The sequence below is a fragment of the Mastigoproctus giganteus genome, chromosome 6 (assembly GCF_048544385.1).
Source record: "Mastigoproctus giganteus isolate SK-2022 chromosome 6, ASM4854438v1, whole genome shotgun sequence".
Taxonomy (NCBI): Eukaryota; Metazoa; Arthropoda; class Arachnida; order Uropygi; family Thelyphonidae; genus Mastigoproctus; species Mastigoproctus giganteus.
Window position 1 is genome coordinate 186,723,341 of NC_143580.1, and position 20,674 is coordinate 186,744,014.

Genomic DNA, 20,674 nt, shown 5'->3' on the forward strand with positions numbered 1-20,674 from the left:
GTTATATCGAACATATGCTGTTTGATCAAGGAATGATCTTATACTTGAATGCAAAGTGATATGCTGTTTGATCAATGAATGATCTTATACTTGAATGCAAAGTGATATGCTGTTTGATCAATGAATGATCTTATACTTGCATGCAAAGTGACCGTGAGCGGTATTTGCAACATCTTTTCAGAATAGTTAGTCAAGTAGAAAGCTGCTTTGTCGTTAGGAAACGACAAAATTTGAACACGTGCAAACATTAAATTTTGTCGTAAGCGTGGAAAGAATGAGCCACCGCAATTCATGAAATGCGCTTTACGGTTTATTGAGATGATGTTATGGCGAATAAATTTTTAAAATTGTTTCAAAGGACTACATGAGGGAAATTTTTCGCTACAAGATGAATAAAAAAGCAGTTGCCCGTCAACATCGTGAAGAGATTAAAACATCAACAAAATACGCACTATCAAAAATGTCTGCCGCCAACATTGGATCAACGGGTTCACCGAACCTAGGATTTCTTATGAAGCTGCAGGGAATTCTACAGAATTTCCTGCAGCTCAACATTGGTTCGGGCTATTTTGACTGAGGATTTGGGTATGAGGCGAGTGAGCGCCAAGTTATGAAGCCATTCTCACTCCTTATTAAAGACAGCATATAGTCCTCATTTAATTCGATAAATCCGTGTCGGATCCTGCATTTTTAACAAAATTATAACATGTGACGAGTCCTGGGGGTATGGATATAGCCCAGTTTCCAAGGGAAAAATTTGTTACTAAGGCTAAAAAAATCACTACTGTCAAAATCATTGCTGAAAGTCATTCTGATTGCATTTTTTGACAACAAGGGATGGTGCAATCAGAATTCGTTCCGAGAGGGGTCACTGTTAATGCGGCTTACCGCCAAGAAGTTTTAAAGCAGTTGAAAGGCAAAAGCCACAATAAACGACCCGAAAAATTGCGAAAAAGCAGAGAAAATGCTTTCTGTTACACAGTACTGCAGAAACATTCCCATTTTGTTGCACCCACCTTATTCTGCTGATCTGGCACCATGAGACTTTCGGCTTTCCCAAATTAAAAATAGGATATGAAAGGAAAACGACTTAAGTTATATTTAAATCAAGTTAAATAGGACGGACTGCCTGAAAGCATTCACAAAAGAATTACAAAAATGTTTTGATCAGTGACAGTAGGATGGAAAAAGTGTGTGATTGCAGAACGAAATTATATTTAAGAATATTAACAATGTAAACATTATCATTGAATAAAATTCATTTTTCCAACATTCACCAAAATTTTAATAAACTCCCATATAAATTCGGCATTAGCATGCAGCATTTGTCTGCAATAGTCTCGTATGCCGTTCCTTAAACTGTTTTTATCTCAAGTCTTTTATCAGCTTGTCATGGAATGCTTTAATGATTCTCATAGCAGCCTAGCAGCAATAGGTCTTTCAGAGAGCACTTACAAGGAACTCCAGAAAGTCGCAATCCTGAACACCTGTAGGATAGTCAGAGTGTTTCTCGACCAACAGTAACACCAGACATTAATAATAATAATACTAATAATAATAATAATAATAATAATAACAATAATAATAATAATAGCAAGAGATTACGTCGATACAAAGAGAGCTCCCAGAGGAAAATCAACAACTGAATCTTCGATGAGGACCAAAGAGCCTTTTGCAGGAGCCTCGGAGAAAACGGAAAAGAAGTGAACGGACCACCCGAGTAGAAGACGATTGAGGAGTACTGGGGAAACATAAGGAGCAGGGAAGTAAGACATAACAGCCGAGCCCCCTGATAGAACTAGAACGGAAGAAATCCAAGGACGTACAAGAGATAAGAGAGTGGGAGATTCGGGAGGCAGAAGGAAAACAGACGATTAAGAACTCTCACAACTGGCGAACTCCAGGAATAGATAACGTCCACAACTACTGATACAAGAAGCTCACTTGCACACACAAGCACCTGGCAGAGCAGTTCACCCAAATGATAAGGCACCCAGAGACAATCCCGAAGTTTCTCACTCAAGGCATCACATATCTGAAACCTAAAGACGAAGCTACAAGAAACCCGGCGAAATACAGGCCAATCACCTACCTCCCAACGATGTACAAGATCCTGACTAGCTGCATAACCAAGAGGATATCAGACCAGTTGGAGAGTCAGAACATAATGGCCGAACAGCAGAAAGGATGCAAGCCGAGGAGCAATTAACCGTACATGCCGCGGTTTTAGAGCAAGCCTGCTACTACTATTATATTTAGGCCACCCGAATAATTAAATTCATCTGCCGTACTGTGTCTTATGTCTGTTAATTGCGTGTGTTCTATGGTCGATTTTCTGTTTGCTGGACGAAAATCCCGTTTCTGGGGGGTGGGGGAGAACCTTGCTATCTACGCCTGAGACCGACGAACTCAGCCACGGAGTGAAAGAAGCCCATTAAATTTCCTCGCGTCATCGACGGGATTCGAACCCGGGCCTTGTAGGCTTGCTCACACCGGAGCACGGTGTGAGCAAGCCTATAAGAAGCACCGCAACATGTACACAGCCTACATCGATTACCGCAAGGCCTTCGACTCCGTGCCTCATAGCTGGATAATAAAGGCGCTGAACATATACAAAGTCAATGCGATAGCGACAAACTTCCTAGGAGAAACAATGGCGAAATGGAGTACCACCATTCAGTTCGATAACATCACAACCAGTCCAATCTCCATCAGGAGAGGAATCTTTCAGGGAGATGCTCTGAGCCCATTGTGGTTCTGTCTAGCATTTAACCCGCTATTCACCATGCTCAACAGCAGCAAGTATGGATATAACCTCAAAGAAGAAGGAAGGAAGAACCTGTACACCCTCGCCCACCTGATGTACATGGATGACATCAAGCTCTACGTAAGAACCGAGAAGCAACTCCAACAACTACTCCGGATCACCGAAGAATTCAGCAATGATATTAGGATGGAATTTGGTCTCGACAAATGCAAGACCTACGGTTTGCACCAGGGAAAATTAGTCAACCGAAACTACCATCTGCAGACTGGTAAAGAGATCGAAGCTCTCTTTACCTACAAATACTTGGGGATGATGCAGGCTCAGCAGCTACAGCACAAGTAAATTAAGGCCTGCTTTACAGAAAAATACCACCAGAGACTCAGAAGCCTGCTGAAAGCAAAGCTGAACGGAGGGAACACAGTTAAAGAAATAAACACCTATGCAGTCCCAGTGCTAACATACTCCTTCGGTGTCATAGAGTGGACTAATACCGAGCTTGAGGATATCATGAGAAAGACAAGGACAGTGATGACCAAGAGCTGCCAACACCACCCGAAGTCAGCCTTGGAGAGACTGACAATTGCTCGGAAAGAAGGAGGCTGATTGACCTCATCGAGCAATAAAAATCAGCCATTGCTAACCTGAAGGATTACTTCAAGAAACACACAGCAGCACTCCACCAGGCCATAAGAATGATGACAAGCGGTGTCCATCATTCTTATGATGGACACCGCTTGTCCGTCATAAGACTGAACCTAAGCTTGTCCATCCACTGAACCTAAGCTACGAGTCCCCTCCCAACCAGGAGGCACGAACTAAACTATAAAGATGGGCAGAGAAGACACTCCATGGCAGACATTACAGTGATATCTATCAAGATACATAGGTAAAACTGCTTCCAATGCATGGCTCACGAGCGGGACGCTCTTCCCCGAGACCGAAGGATTCCTGCTCGCTATCCAAGACCAGGTTATCAACTCCAGAAACTATAGAAAATACATCGCCAAGGAGCCCGGAGTGTCCGATAACACATGTCGACGATGCCACCTTGCCGCAGAAACGATCCACCACATCACCGCGGGGTGCAAGGTGATCACCCAGACTGAGTACACATGTAGACACGAGAAGGTAGCCAGGATAATACATCAGAAGCTAGCAATAAGGAAATACCAGTTGATCGAAGAAAGTGTACCGTACCACAAGTACGAACCCCAGGCAGTACTAGAGACCTCAACCCACAAGCTGTACTGGGACCTCGCCATAGTAACGGATAAGACAATCCCGCACATCAGACTAGATATAACCCTTGTGGACAAGAAGAAAAAGGCTACCTATCTGATTGACATAGCGATACCCAACACTGTCAAACTGCAGAAAAACCATGGGGAAAAATCAGGAAGTACACGAACCTAAGACAGGAGATCAAAGATATGTGGCATATACAACAAGTAACGACCATCCTGACCATCGTGTCAACCACCGGTATGGTGCCAAAGACCCCTACATAACGGCGTAGAGCAATAGGTCTCCCAGCGAACACCTACAAGGGACTTCAGAAAGTTTCAATCCCGAACGCCTGTAGGATAGTCAGAGAGTTCCTCGACCAACCGTAACACCAGCCACAACAACAACCACCCTGTGTACTTGGTAGCAATACCCGTCACGAGGTGGAACTCCCCAATCAGGGAGAAATAATAATAATAATAATCTCTGCTACGAGTAACTAACATCTTGATGCAATCTATTTGATACTTTCTCAAAGAGTCTGTGTTTTAAGCATAGAATAGAAAGTGGCAAATGCTGTTTAATCCAAAGAAGAGTAGGTAAAAGCGAACTTTCTTCTGGGAAGTGGAAGGCCCAAGTATTGGGGGGAAAAAATAGTGCTGTTCAGTGTAAGAAGTCTTAAAATAAGAGAGGCCATCAGTTGTATCTATAAGAACAATCCAATAGGACAAGAGCACATACGTTGTACATGCAAGAAAATACAAGAAAGAGTTTATTTAAAAGAAATCTTGGTAAAATAGCAATTCGGAAAGGAATGCCATAATGCTATAAAAAGGGAGAATTTCTGAAATGAGAAATGAATTAAAAAAAATTACTCTTGCACTTCAAAGCCATGAAAGAGTTTAGAAGGGATTTTCAGAATCCATTTAGCAATTATTTTTTGTAATATTCTTGCTATAACCCGTGAAGCCATAAACATTCTTGTGGAGTTTATGAATAATATACTGTGGTAAATCCGCCGTACTGAATTTTTTTTTTTTTTTTTTTTTTTGCTTTATAACAAATTGTTTCTCTGATGGAAATATGCATGTGCTCGTTTCAATAAATACCCCTGTCATAAAAAAATATGTCAAAAATCAATGCATCGCTATGTTGATTTAGGCTAAAATATGCCAGAGTTCCGTTTGAAGATAAATGTCATCACTGATATGGATTATCTTTTTTGTGAACTTTGTTTCATCATCTGGACTTTGGATTGGGCTGTAATTTAAAATGGTTAAGGCGCCTTTCTGATAACTACAGTGAAGTTTCAGGCGAAGTAAACCTGCAGTTGGTTAACCCATCATCCACCGCACCCCTGTTTCAGCTAATATGCATTTATTAAGAGATGGGATTCTATAAAATGACGGACTTTTTCCCAGTGGCTATAAAAGTTCATTCTGGAAAGAACAAGCATTTGTTCTTACATCTCACGTCAGCATGTTTCCGGTACGTAGCCCAGCGGTTTCCGGAATTATTAATGGAGATCATTAAGGAGACAGTGAAAGTTCTTCAGTCTCAGCAACATCAGAATCGTTCCGCTTGGTTGACCTGCTAGGATTTCACACACAATTGTCACCCCGTAGCGGCAGACGACAATACATTGTTCTCGTGTTGCTGTCCAAGCAGATAAAAACACACTACTACTAATCGGATTCCGGAGAAGTCTACCAACTCTAATCCAATTGCTTTTCTCTGTCTCCTTAACTAGCCGTACTTCTCTCGCGCGTCTCCCCCCCCAGTCCTTTTGCCCTTCGTCAAGTAACGGTTGCAATTCGCCAGTTGTGTTTCTAGTGTTGTCCATTTTTACTGCAGTTTGTTGGTTTCAGTTGAATCCCTTGCGTTTCCTACTGTGGCACACGATTAAACCTTTTGGCATTTCTTTATTTCTTGCGTAATTAAATCTTACCTCAGGCGGAAGTAATGTACCTCAAATTTGAATATATTAGCCCAGAGAAAGGAGGAAAACATGGTCCATCTGAATGCAGAGATTTTTGTGAGACGAGCTTTAAATCTGTATCTGCGTTTAAGTTCCCTTAAAGTCAACGTTCAGGGTGTACGGAAAGGCATGCAGATGTGCATTCTTTCGAGTCCTATTCTTCCCCCCCCCCCCCCCGGCACACCCACTTCTTGAATGATACAACAACGAAACATGGTCCTGCCTATGGCCCACACGTAGGGCTAGTAAGCCACGTAGTGGCACTAATACTAAACTATAAGATTAGATTTTTATAAAAATACAAGGAGTGTTGCAACATGCTGTACTAGGGAATGGTGATTTTTCTATAACTGTACAGAATTTCAGGATGCTGCTCGTTTTCTGTGTGCATAGGTGGCTCCTATTTATTATTATTATTTTTTTTTTATTTCATTTTACTCTAGTTTAGCGGTTGTAAACTATAAGTGTTTAGGAAGTCGTTGCCATATTCTAAGTGAACATTCTCTCAGCACCACGAGCGACCACGTTATTATGGTGGGCCAGGTTAAAAGAGGTACAAGCGAAAAGGGCCAACAACTTCTAGGTCACTAATTAATATATTGTGTGCAGGTGCCCAAAAGCCAATCTGCTCAGAGCAATACGGTCAGCTGAGGATATAAAAATAAATACAGAATGTCAGAATGTTTGAAAACAAAACATTGCAGTGTATTCCCATCTCCAGCAACCCCTCCCCTGTTGCCCACGGCTGCTCTAGGTAAGAAAAATTATTGAAACTCATTTCTGCTCTGTAGTTCAAAATTAAGGACAGTATAGTCCAAAAGTTGAGAATGTATGGCCCTGCCTTTTTATCTCATATAATACTGTATAATGTTCTTTCAAAAACAGTCAGTCATACTGATCATAACCAACTGATTCAATAATCACAAACTGAGTTGTGGTTAGCAGCGGTGGCTCGTAATATAAGAAAGTGGTGTTACAAATTGCGTTTTGAATTGTTTTAGGAGCTGGAGTTAACATTCAGCGAAGTTATGAATTATTAGATGAAAGACATAGTGTTTGTTGATTCCCTGTATAGTCACCCTTTTTTACGAACAAAAATTCTGACATAAAACTATTTTGAGTAACGAATGTTTATTGGGGATTTTTTTTATTGGTTAAAAACCAGGTGGATTTGAACATGACAACAAAGTGTTCCCCCGTTTAATCTTATGCTGGTATCCAAACGTTTCTATTTCTTCAAAACGCGAGAACTTATTCATACATATCTGCCCGCATTAATATTTTTGCGTTCAGAAACGAACGTTCGCGTACTCTCGCTTTAAAAGTGGAAAACAGGAAGTCAGGGGGGTTACTGTCTGAACTGCACGGTTGATGGGTTTTAGGCGCATTTGCGCTTTAGACCATATTGCACCATTGTGCATTATGTCTGTGCTAGTGTGTGTTCGAGGGCCAATTGGGAACCCACGGAAGATGTGAAACACGTGTTCTCTACCATATGCGGGTAGACATTGTCATTATGGATCTGCCATCGGTCCACTTCTCGTGGTCGGCACAGTGAGTGTGTGAAAAAGATCTGGGTTGGAATCTCTTCCAGACACAAGAAGTTTTGGGGGCTGTTTTGGACACCGTGGCTGGTTAATCAGTTTCGCGCGAGAGTTGCATCCCTCTTGAAATTTCGGTTTATTATCCACCAAAAAGGCAAACCGATTTACAAGTCCACACCACCTAAAACAGGCTCATACCATCACTGAAACTTCATTTGGTACATTTAGAAACTTCACTGTTGGTGCAATACAGAACGGACGAAAATGTTCAGTGGGCATATGCCACGACTTTGGGACGCCCAATGGTTCCGGAACTGTAGCCTGATAGCATGATTCATCACGTTCCATAATAACTATTTTATGATGGTGTTCACTCTGATGGTTGATGGTCTTACACTTATCTCAGTTCTGTTCACTGTCTCACTATACGATTCAACTCAGACATGCTTTGGGGATCTTTAATGTTGGTCTAACTAGCTTGGGATAGTTGGTCTAACTATCTGGTCGTGTTACCTTCTATCTCCATTGACATACCATGTTTTAACGGTTCATCATGCGCGATAATTCAGTAGACTGTCGACTATAACATAACGAGTATGCCCCATCTGGCGAAAGGACATGCTTGTCTTGTAACAATTTACTATCACGCCTTTTGTAAAGAATTTTAAGTTACAGTACTTTCCGTGGAAAGTACTGTAAAAGCTCATCACCAGACTTAAATCCATAGGATTTAAGTCTGGTGATGAGGTGGTCTGGGCTTAAGAGTTGGGCGTCATTCCTGGAACAGCATTGATATTCCAGGCATTTCGCTCTTCCTGAACTGTGGCAACAGTATGAGGAGCATCCTCATATTGTTGAACGGTGAAAAGTACAAAGTTCAAAGTATTCAAAGTATTTTATTATTTTTTTTTGGCGGGCTCCAGGGTTTCCCCTATCCCAGTGAACATCGGGCCACAAATGAACCGTTTTTGAGATAATACACATTTTCTGTTAAGATCTGCCACTGACTATGAAAGCACTAGTTTATCAAAAAGCTGCGAATCCTTTGCTAAGGGTGGTTTTATTAAACATAAGATAATACGCTTTTAATTTTTGGTTTCAACACCACAGGATTTTACAGCTGTTACATGTTACAGGATGTTACAAAAGGTGTTCAAAATGCTGTCCTTGCATCCGTACGCAGCTTTGTAGTCTTCTCTGCATTGAGTTGCGAATCCAACTCTCCTGTTAGCCTGCTGAAAGGCTCCTTCAACCCAACGGTGCAATTCCTCAACTGTGTTAATGTCAGAAGTGTACACCAAGCTTTTTACATGACCCCAAATACAAAAATCCATAGGATTTAAGTCTGGTGATCTCAGAGGACACATTACAGGCCCATCTCTACCTATCCACCGTTGACCATACCTTCTAGTTAGATACTGAGTCACAACTCGAGCGAAATGTGCCGGTGCACCATCATGCATAAACCACATGTTCTGGCGTTGTTGAAGTGGAACATTATCATCATCAAGGAGGTCTGGAAGAACATTCTGAAGGAACTGAAGGTACAGCTCTCCTGTTAGCCTGTTTGGCAGAAAGTGTGGCCCAATTAGACGGTCTCATAGTAGTCCTGCTCAGACATTCAACGAGAAATGTTGACGTCGTGACTCGTGAATTGCATTAGGATTTTCATCGGACCAAACGTGATAGTTATCAGAAAGTGTGGCCCAATTAGACGGTCTCATAGTAGTCCTGCTCAGACATTCAACGAGAAATGTTGACGTCGTGACTCGTGAATAGCATTAGGATTTTCATCGGACCAAACGTGATAGTTATGAAAATTAAAAATGCCATCACGAGTAAACCCAGCTTCGTCAGTGAACAAAATCTTGTTTAAAAATTGGGAGTTCAGGAGACACTGTTGTTGCATCCACTGGCAGAAGTTCACTCTGGGAGGGTAGTCTGTATTGCTGAGACCTTCTACACACTGGGTAGAGGTACAGTAATTGCGATGTAAAATTGGCCACACACTGCTATCACTCAGTACACGCTCTTACAGAACAACTCTCCTTGTCCAAATTCCTGGATTTTGTTCTATTCTTTCTAACGTCTGCGCGGTAGCACAGTGGTATCATCACCATCCTCCCCACACCGAGCGGAAAAGGCCCAGGTTCGAATCCCCTCGATGACGCGAGGAACTTTAATGGGTTTTTTTTCACTCCGTGGCTGAGTTAGTCGGTCTCCGGCGTAGATAGCAAGGTTTTTTCCCCAGAAACTGGGGTTTTTTGTCCAGCAAACAGACAAACTCGACAATAGAGCACACACAATTAACAGACATAAGACACAGCACGGCAAATGAATTTAATTATTCGGGTGGCCTAAAAATAATAGTTTGCTTTTATTCTTTCTAACGCCCTTTCCTCAACATCAGGTGTTATGCTTCTGGGCCTACCTGCTCGTACTCCATGTGCGAAGCGCCCATGTTCTCTAAGGCGTTGATGTACCCTGATGAATGTGCGCCTGTTGGGCTGCCTTCGGCGATGAAATGTTTCTTGGTACAAACATGCAGCCTCGAGTGTACTGCCGTTGGCTTTACCATACATGAAGTGCATGCCCGCATACTCTTCGTTGCTGTAACCTCTTTCCATGTTGACTATCCTTTGAAAAGTACTAGTATGCCTGCTACGTCTCAGAGCATTGAGGGAGGGGAAAGGGAGAGAATGAGCATAACCTAACCTAAACACACAAGTCAGTGGTGAATTCCAACTAGAAATGTGCAATATCTCGAAAACGATTCACTTAAAGACTCATGTTTACTAGGCTTTTTTGCATATTGTAGTCTGTACAGTTCACCTTTAAATTATTGACCATCACTTTTGAAACACCCCGTATAGTGTATAGTTAAATACTGTTCTTAATTGTAAGCCCTCTGACCATGTCTTGTACAGAGAACTTGTTTAATATTGCTATACAGTACGTTGCTACAACGGTCTTAAACTAATAAACTGATTATTAATTGTTAACTGTTCGGATGTCATCTCGATCGCTGTGATCTTGGTTAGTTTATCGAGGGTAAACTCGAGCAATATCTAGTTTTCGAAACAAAAAAGGGACAAATGCACATTCCTTCATTCAGTAAGCGAATGTTTATACGAGGAAGGCTCATTATAGCCAAAGCAGCTTATGCGCCATAAACTCCCACAGTAACAACAAAAATTATATGAGGAGCCTTCAGCAAATACGAGTAACCGCAATAAGAATAGCATTATAGTTGGAAGCTACTGTCAACAACCCTGAAACTTATATGGGAAACTTATATCGACTACATCACAGTCGAGTGAATGAGTGTGCCAGTTAGAGCTGTGTTACTTTTTGCTACAGAATACTGTCAAATACTTTACGGCCTCCGTAGCCGAGTGGTCAGAGCGGAAGTGCAGTAACACCCGCTCTTTGAGTAGACCGGGATTCAAGCCCCTGACTGCTAAATACGGTCGATCTGCCAACCCGCACTGGACCAGCTTGGCAGATTATGGTCCTTTTCCCTCATCATGAATTGTTGAGGAGGTTCCATTCCGCAGTTAGTTTAAAAAGGCTGCAGTTTTACTCTAAAATATTCATCATCCCGAAGTGTAAGCAAACAATCATTCTCTGAGTCCACCGCAGCATGTGTTGGCATACGCTGTCACGGAGCTGAGAGAATGTTGGTCTTAGAAGATGGTGAAGGCTTTATGAACAAAATCATTATGGCAGATGAGATCTCATTTGATTTTCATCCCAAAAGCAAGCAACACAGCCCTCCGACGGGGAACTCAACCAAACGAAAATTGGCCAAGAAAGGGGCATAATCGGATAAATTAATGGTCATATGCCTTTCCATCCCACATTCGTCGATGAATGGAGGAATTTCTCAAGTCCTCTCAAACGCAGTTGGCGAATGTTATGGAGTAGGTTTTTCCTCCCGTAAGTTCTACCGAGATTTATAAGCCTCCATAACATGCAAATCGACTCGTAAACACACGCTTCTTCGTATACTGTACTCGTATAAACTATACGAATATAACCACAAGCTCTGGTGCCGTTAAGATGATAATTTGAATTTTTGAATGCTCTATGTCTGCACTGAGTAATGGGCATGGCCATATACGATGCAAACCCACATGTCACCGTTCCGATGGATGGATGGTTGGTGTCGTTTGTTTGTTTTTGTTTTGTTTTGTCTTTGCGTAAAGAGCACTAAGACTACGAGGTGTAATTGGGATCATTGAAGAAACCATGAATGTTGATGTTTATTGTGACATTCTGAACAATTCTCCCTTGCCCAAATTATGGAAATTCTTTAGAAGCGGGGGGGGGGGTATTTTTTTTTTTTTTAGCATGACAACGTTCTGTGCTACAAAGCGTGGCCAGTACAACGGTACGTATTTTGAGGAGAATAATGCGGTGACCTAGCAGTTTCCAGCTAAGAGTCAGATTTCAATTCATGAACCTATCTGGGATGTGTTTGAACAACAATTGAGTACTCGAACAAGACATCCTAGTTCAAGCAGAGAACTAGCCCCTGCCTTACGGGTTGTTATTGTTTTAGGCGCATCAGCGACTTAAGCCATATTGCGCCGTATATATATATATAATATGTCTGTAAATTGTGTGTTCTGGGTCGATTTACCTGTTTTTACTAAAGCCCGAGTTTCCTGGAGAAAAAAAAACATGCTACCCTTGTCTGAGACTAACTAACTCAGCCACATTGGGAAAAAGGCCTATAAAAATTCCTTAGATCATCAACAGGTTCGAACTCAGGTCTTTTCCACCCGTTGTGGAGGGGCAGCGATTGTACCAACTCTGCTATCCGCGAGGGCTGCTTTACAGGAGGAGTGGAGGATTGCAGTCTTCACAAAACTTGTAGAAAGTAACCCAGCAGGTCATTGAAATCATTAAAGTCCATGGGATACTCAATATTAAATCGCAAACCAATAATAAAAATTATACCCTCTTTTTTTTTCTTTTTCTTTTTTCATTTAGTGTTCTATACATGTTGGAGGATAGTGTATAATAACGTATTTGTATACAAAAATTTTCATTGACTTATAATCATTATTTTGAAAACTATTACACTTGTGTCATTTATACCTTGACTTTGTCTACCAGTGTAATTTACGCCTGCTTTGTTTTAAACAGAATGCGAGATTTAACTATAAAGTACAGTACTACAGTTATATGACATTCTGTTGAAAGTGAATTCGCCGTATTAAATGGTCCTGAACACGATAACGATAGGTGCTTTTAAAAATTCCAACTGTTCTGTATCAAATGCCGTTGATCTATAATTGGAACCAGTAATTCATAAAGGAACCAGCTACCCAGCTTATAATGGTTGAGAACTGTCCATTGTAATGTTCAGTCTGCTAGTAAATCCAGTTCTCTTGTAACATTTCAGGCATGCTATTGAATGCTTGCCTATCTGTATCTTGAAGGATTTTGTAGCAATCATTTGGTTTAGTTCCAGTAAGGCAAACTTCTTGTTAGATCTTTCTCGATCCTTACGTCAAATCGATACAACCCTACGGTTTGCTTTTTCGCTAATCGCTCACTTGTAATTAGTTCAGACCCCACGTTCGGTCAATAGCCATTACTTTTTAAACGGAAGCTGAGATTTTTGCAAGACTCAAGTCACTCAAGCGAAAGACTGTTTTAGTTGCTTTTTTTCCTCGTCATTCTTTCTTTCATTCTTTATTTCCAGTTTGATGCAAACCCATTTACTTTGCATGTTATTTTTTAAAGTCCACATGTACTTGGGTAAAGTCAGTAAAGAGAGCGCCATTATAAGCAACTAAACAGAAGCTACGCAACTGTAGTTCTTACTACTTATGGCCTTGGAAGCAATGAAATCAGCCTGTTCCATTTATCTTCCTAAATAGTCTCTGAACAACGTCAGAAGGTCGTAAACGAGCAACAAGATCACATAAAAATATTCTCCGAAGACATTTACCGGCTAAGATTAAATGTACCAATGGCGCAAGGCAGTTAAGTCGACTGCATTTCGTCTTCGTCTAAGAAATGTGTACATCTTCTCGGCAAGATTATGAAAGGGGTAACATTTTTGCCATCCTATTATTAGCAGAAAGTGGAAAGGCAACGAAAGAAAGTGGCCATTCCCAATGAGGACCTAATGAGTAACTTAATGTCGGACGTAAATGGTAAATCAACTCGCTCAGTAAGGGTAACAGCTGCGTTTTTACAATTACAAAACAGGCAGCGACTACTTCGCCTTCCCGCCTTGCTGAATTATGTCGGATTAATTCAGTGGCGAAGGATGGCCATAACCACAAAATTGTCGTGGACAAACAGCGATCAAGAGGAGGCAGGGCAGAATTGGAACGTTTTATAGTCGTTTGGGCGACAGATTTGTTAGCTGGACAGACGAGGTCCTATTTATGTGTAATCACCGCCGTCTTAATGTCGCAGTAGCAAGTGAGTACTCTTAAGTGGATTTAGTTCATGTCCCAAGCACTCGCGAAGACAAATAGAGAATGAATAGCACACTTGAGGAAAATAAAAGGAAACCGAGAGAAAGAAACAGAAAGAAGGAAGTGGAAATACGAAAGTAAAAGGCAAAGGTTTGGGGCGGGGAAGGTGGGAGAAGGTAGATGAAGGCAAAAAGAAAGTGGAAGGGAGGAAATAAAACGGGAGGACAGTAATTAGGAAGTAATTAAGAGACAGCCGAAAGAAAAGAAAGAGAAAAAATAAAATAAAATAAACAACAAAAGAGAAGATAAAGAACGGAGACATGGAGAGAGTGGCTAAAAAAAGGGAGAAAGGAAAAGAATTAAAAAAAGAGAAAGGAAAAGAATGAAAGAAAGAGAGGAAGAAGAAGAAAAATCAAAAGGAACAGAGAGGAAGAGAACGAAATTGGATGAATGGAAAATAATTAGGAAGTAAAAAGAGAGGAAGAAGAAGAAAAATCAAAAGGAACAGAGAGGAAGAGAACGAAATTGGATGAATGGAAAATAGTAGAAATAACAGTAAAAACAAAGAAAAAATTAAGAAGAAACAGAATAGAGAAAGAGCAGAGGGCGGGAGAAAAAGAGAAGAGAACAGCAGAATGGGATAAAAGATTGGAAATCAAAGTGAGAGAACAGAGAGAGAGAGAGAGAGAGAGAGAAACATAACGAGAAAAAATAAATAAAAATGAAGAAAACAGGAGGGGGTGGTGAAATTAGAGAAAGAAAGAGAAAATAAAGGTCGAACAAAGAAGGGGGAAGAAAGAGTGAATAAGAAGTTCGTATTCTTTTGTGAATTTTACACATAAAAACATTTCAGATGACAAAGCGAGCTCGTTGAAGATGACGAAAAGCCGAATGTTAATATCGGGCAAACGAGGGGTAAAGACGAGGGAACAGACATTACACGCGTGCTTACCATACACTACGATGTACACTGAAATATGTATGTCGGAGGAAGCCGCGATTAGCTTGTAGCAATCCCATTGTCTCTATCAGCAGGCAGACACGGTAATGCTTCCAAGGCATCTATCTCTGCACCCATAAATATTTCACTATTTGCTTGTATTTTGCGGACGTTATGCACTGTACATTACTGTAATGACTTAACCAACATTCCAACTCTCGGCCCAATAGCGGCTTGCATTCCTTGTTGCTCGTTCTCTCCAGCTATTTCCAATGGGACTCCAGTCGGCATCGTTAATGGACGCTGTCTGGCTATATGCTTCTTACATAAACAACTCACTCCGTGTCGTAAACGAGAGAAATGGGTAATTAACCATTCCGCAGTAATTGGTGGCCGCCTAGCGGTAGACATTAGGAGATAATAAAGCGAGCAGGACCGAAATAATGACAAATCACTGGTATCTAAGGGCAGTGTAATGCTCGTATCGAATCCAATCTCTGAAATATCGAAGTGGCCAATAACCATTTGACATTAGGAACTCAGGTTCGTATTGCCGTTCAGTTGGCTGTTGCAAAACTCTACAGGTTGAAGCGATTACCGTACATAACAGAGAGCATTCTACGTTAGTAACTACAGACATCTTCTAAGAATATGTCCGTGGGGAACATCAAAGCCATTGGTGAGCAACATTAAAACTCCCGACATCTGAAAGACGTTGGGAAAACAAATTTCTGTGATTTCAACTGTATTTAATTTGACTCTCGAATCTTTATAGCAGTCTATTAGCTAAATGACTCTTCTCTCTCTCTGTCGTTTAAAAACTATGCATTTGAGGATAGGCACGCACATTTTATTTTTGAAAATTGGCAGCAGAAATAAAATACTTAAACTTAGAAATAAAATAAATGTAAACTGGAAATTGCAGACTAGGGATAAAGCAACAAGTAGCCCCAAAATACAGCATTATAAAATGTAATTTTTCTGAAATCTGACAAAAGGCTTTGCTTGATTTTACAAATATTGGCACACAGTCGCCATTCGAGTATCCTTTTTGTCTGACAGTTTTTCTAACAGTAAGGAGCAATTGTTAGTAAGGAAGAAATTGTTAAAACCAGCAGTGCCAGATATTTGCAGAGAGATGGAGCAGAAAATATGATTTCTATCATTCCACTTTCAAATGATATAATTAATTTTTGCACTGACCTTGACTCACGATAATTCTGCTTAACTCTTTACGTGTTTTAAAAAGATCAAAATTAATTACACTTCAAAGAAGTGAATCTACTGGTATTTCGACTACTGCCATTTTCACAGGATTTATAAACTAAATAATGAGTTCAGAAATATTCGACATTACTGATTATTTTTCAAAGAACTGCCTTGATTTTAAAATGCTTCGTTGGTCTTTGTATTGATGTAATGCTGTAATAATGCATCCAAACTCCAGTGTCTTTCCTATATTCGCAAATTTGTAAATTCATATTTGGGTGAATATAGTGTATGATCTATTACGATATGCTTGCAAGCAGAGAAATAGTTCCTGAACTTTGATGTTCTGTCTCAGTCATAGACCAAAAAACTGGGTAGTTTAATAAAAATCTCGGAAGCAAATATGCATGATGCATGATTATAGTTGATCTGAAATAGTACCACAAAAATGATTAGGCTATCAAAGCATAAGTATGAAAGATCATTGACTAGGAGATCAAAAAGAGTTTTGTACTTACCTAAATACAAAAAAGGAAAGAAACTCAAATTGGACCGCTGTGTAACTCGACGCGGGATAATCGTTGATAATCCAGCTAATGTAGCTGATAAACTGAGCAGGTTCTTCGCGTCAATCTTTACAAATGAAAGCCACTTAATGAACGGGAATTTGTGCCAGTGAATTTAGCGATGTGAAAATTAGACGTGTTTACTAGAAATTGCCCGAATGCCAAGTTCGGTTTACCTATTTTCAGGAAGAAAACTTATGCAACGTCACATAAAACCATTCAACTCGTCTAAAGTGCGAAAAAGAAGCTCATAAAAATTCGTTCTATCTTAACAGAAATCCAGGCATTTTTTCGCTGAAAGGGTAGCGGTTTTATTTTCTGTATACTACTCACGATAATCTGGCACAGATAGCGTATAAACCCCGTTATTTTGAGGGAAGTGGCGATGGACAGCATCAGACCATCAAGATTAATTATGGGGACTTCATTGCATGGGTTAGTGATTCTCTTGGATTGGAAAGTATTATGTGTTACCGCCGTTCCATAAAGGTAGTTCTAAGAATGAAGTCGGTCTAATTCCACTAGCGGTAGGGTAAATTATGGAGGAGATCATTAAGAACGAAAAACAGAGACGCTTCGATAGAATGGCATTTACAACGGAACGCGAAACCGTTCTGTAAAAGGAAAATATTGTTTAACCAACCTGATAAGAGAGAGAGAGAAGAGAACATCTTTATTGCAACTAGATTAATACATATATAGATTTAAGTAAAGTTGCAATTGTCCCATCATGGCCAACGGCCAGGGGCTCACATCAGAATAGATAATAGTAATGCTAATGCACATTCTAAATTTAAAAATGTAACATGTAAACGTCATTACACTTCCTCACATTAGACAGTATTAACTATATTTACAAGTGACATCGTACGGTTATATTTACAATAAAATATCTTATTTACAATTTTATTTTCAATAAAATATATAATATATATGAATGGCACTTCTCTGTAAAACGAATTCTGTCGTGGCACAGGATAGCTTGGCAGCTGGTGTGGAGGATGCACGAACTTGTTCTCATTAGATTCTGGGATTGGAGCGAGCTGCTAACACTTCTTTCCTGTAGGTTTTATCGCTGCAAAACTTCTGGAGGTCAGCGTCGAGGTGCTGTACTTCAGGTAGCATTTGGTTTGGGAGGAAGCGGTCTGAGATATGAAGTCTCCGATTCCTCGAGCAGAGCATCGGGGTTGACCGAAGTTCTGGCTTGGGTATTCGCCAGTAACACGAATCCCAAATGGACGGTGTGGAGATCTGGCCCGTGATCATTTTCACTGTAGCTATCAGTCGTTGTATTTCAATGATGTCAGGCAGTCGCTGCATCCCCAGTGAGGTAGCTAAGGCTGTCGTTCTGTCCTGCGGTGGGAGACAAGCTTTCCAGTTAGCCCATTTAAGTAGCCAGAATTCTGCTGCGAGGATTGGTTTCTTCGTTGTAGTAGCTGCTGATGCCCACACTTCAGCAGCATAGAGGAGTGGAGAATAAACTACTGTTCTGATATATTTCTTAATTACACGAGGTTCCTTAACATAAATTAGTTGTTTAGCTAGCCATCGGAGAGAGGCTGCTCTGGAAGTGAGCTTGTCTACATGAGCATGAAACCGGAGTTTTGGGTCAAATACTATTCCCAAATCCACATGTGTAGGAGTGGCAGATATTACAGTTCCGTCGAGTGTTGGGGCTATTATTGTAGGGGTTGGTCTGAGAGAGTACACCATTAGTTTTGTTTTTTGAGGGTTGATGATTGAGAGTCCATACTGTTTGAGGTAAGAGGCAACGTTGATGAGACTATCATTAATGCTTGCTGTAGCTTCAAGGTGATTGTTGGAAGCAATAGGCGTTAGAATTTTTATATCATCTGCATAGGTGATGATTTTCTCATTGTTACGGACAAGAGGCGCAATTACGGCTGTAAATAATAAGCCAGATAGGACTCCTCCTTGCGGAACACCAGCAGAAATTGCCTTCTTGTGAGATTGTGCATAGGCATCGACTTGTAGTACCCTATCATAGAGGAGTGATGCTATGAACCAGAGGATATTACCTTGGATTAGATAGTGGTCTTCCAGTAAGCGGAGGAGCGCCGACATGTTGGTGGCGTCAAAAGCAGCTTCAATATCCAGGTACGTGATTGCGAGTTCCTCTTGCTGTTCAAAGGCGGACAATATATTACATGTGGTTGCAAGGAGGTTCGTCACTGTGGATCGGTTTCGGATTGCGTAGTGGACCTGTGGCGGCCTATCTCCAAGAATCTGATTCATTAAGGTGGGCAGCATAGATTTTTCCAGGATTTTCAGGAGAGTTGAGGAGTTAGATATCGGCCGAAAGTGCCTGGGTAGAGTGGGGTTTCGAACTTTTGGATGTGGTCTAACGAGGTAGCTGTTCCAGGCTTTAGGAAAATTTCTTGTTGTTAGAATTCCGTTGAAGATGGACTTGAGCGGTTGGAGGATGAACGGACTGAGGCATTTTACCATGAATTGCGGCACTTTATAACTACTATGAACCTGATAAATATTATGTCTAACTAACAAATATTACGTGTTATATGCAGGAAATAACTTTGACGCTATTTATTGGGTTTTAGTAAAGCATTTGATTCTGTCGTTGTTGTTTTAGGGTTTAGGCAACAGCAACTTAGACCATATTGCGCCGTATATAATGTCTGCAAATTGCGTGTGTTCTGTGATCGATTTGCCTGTTTTAACTGGACGAAAAACCCGAGTTTCCTGGAAAAAAAAAAAAAAAAAAAAAAAAAAACAATACAGCTCTCTCCTGAGACAGATTAACTCAGCTAGGTTGTGAAAAAAAGTTCATAAAAATTCCTCGCATCATTTACGGATTCGAACCTAGGCCTTTTCTGCTTAGTGGGTAGTTGACGGTGCTTATATGCACTGTGTTACCCTTGAGAGCCATTTGACTCAGTCCCTTATGGAAGATTGCTGTAGATGCTGGAACATACTGGTATCACTCAAGATGTTTAGACAAATACTGCATGGGTACAGGGCAGAAGAAAAAGTGTTATAATTAATGATTACTCTTCAGAATAAGTTGGTGTTAGAAGTTTGGAGTCTGCCAGGGATCGGTGCTGAATGCACTCCTGTTTCTAATTTCTTTAAGTGACATAAGTGACAGGGATAACGCGAGGATCTGGGGTATCAAAAGTTTTGACATCAAATCATGATGTCAATATTTTTCAAATCTTGATGAACCGTCAGGAAAGTGGCAACTGTGATTTTTATGCTGAAAAATACAGTTAAAAACGTCAGTTTTTTTTTGGATAATTAACCAAAAATAATTATATATTTGGAGGGATTTAATCAAAAGTAGTACACAAAGGAATGGATTTTTAGGGTTACGATCCAGGCAGACATGAAGTTCTTCATGCAGTACAGACAGGCGTCAAGGAGGGCCCATACGAGATTTATCGAGCCATTTTTTTTAAACAATAAGAGAGTTAAAATTCTGTATAAGGAAATCGTGAGGCTGTACTTGGAACATGTGTGGAGGGTAATTGAGATCAACTGCCTGCTGGATCGCCAACTTCCGGAAGAGGATAATACCTCGATCGTGTTTTCTTTCTTTTTTTTTTTTTTTTTTGGCTGAATCAACAAAAGCCTGACTTTTGAATTACATAACTAATATTAATATTAATAAAGAAAATTAATTACTTAAAGCAACATTAGTTAAATGTTAATTATAATATTAATTGATTTTTAATTAAATTTTCATTATTAATGCTTCTAAGTGTAAGGCTATGCATTTGGTGACTACAAATCCTGGATTCACGTTAGGGGAAGAGGAGGAAAAAATGGACAGTGGAAAAAGCGGTGGTAGTAGTGAATCAAGATGAAAAACACTTAGGTGTTATAATTCAGTCTGATATGAAATTTTCCACGCAGTGCAAACAAGGGGCTAGGAAGGCACACGGTGTCCTGTCTATGATTTATAGGGCCTTTGCTAGTAGGGAGAAGTACGTCATTATTCCTATTTACTGGATACAATATGAAT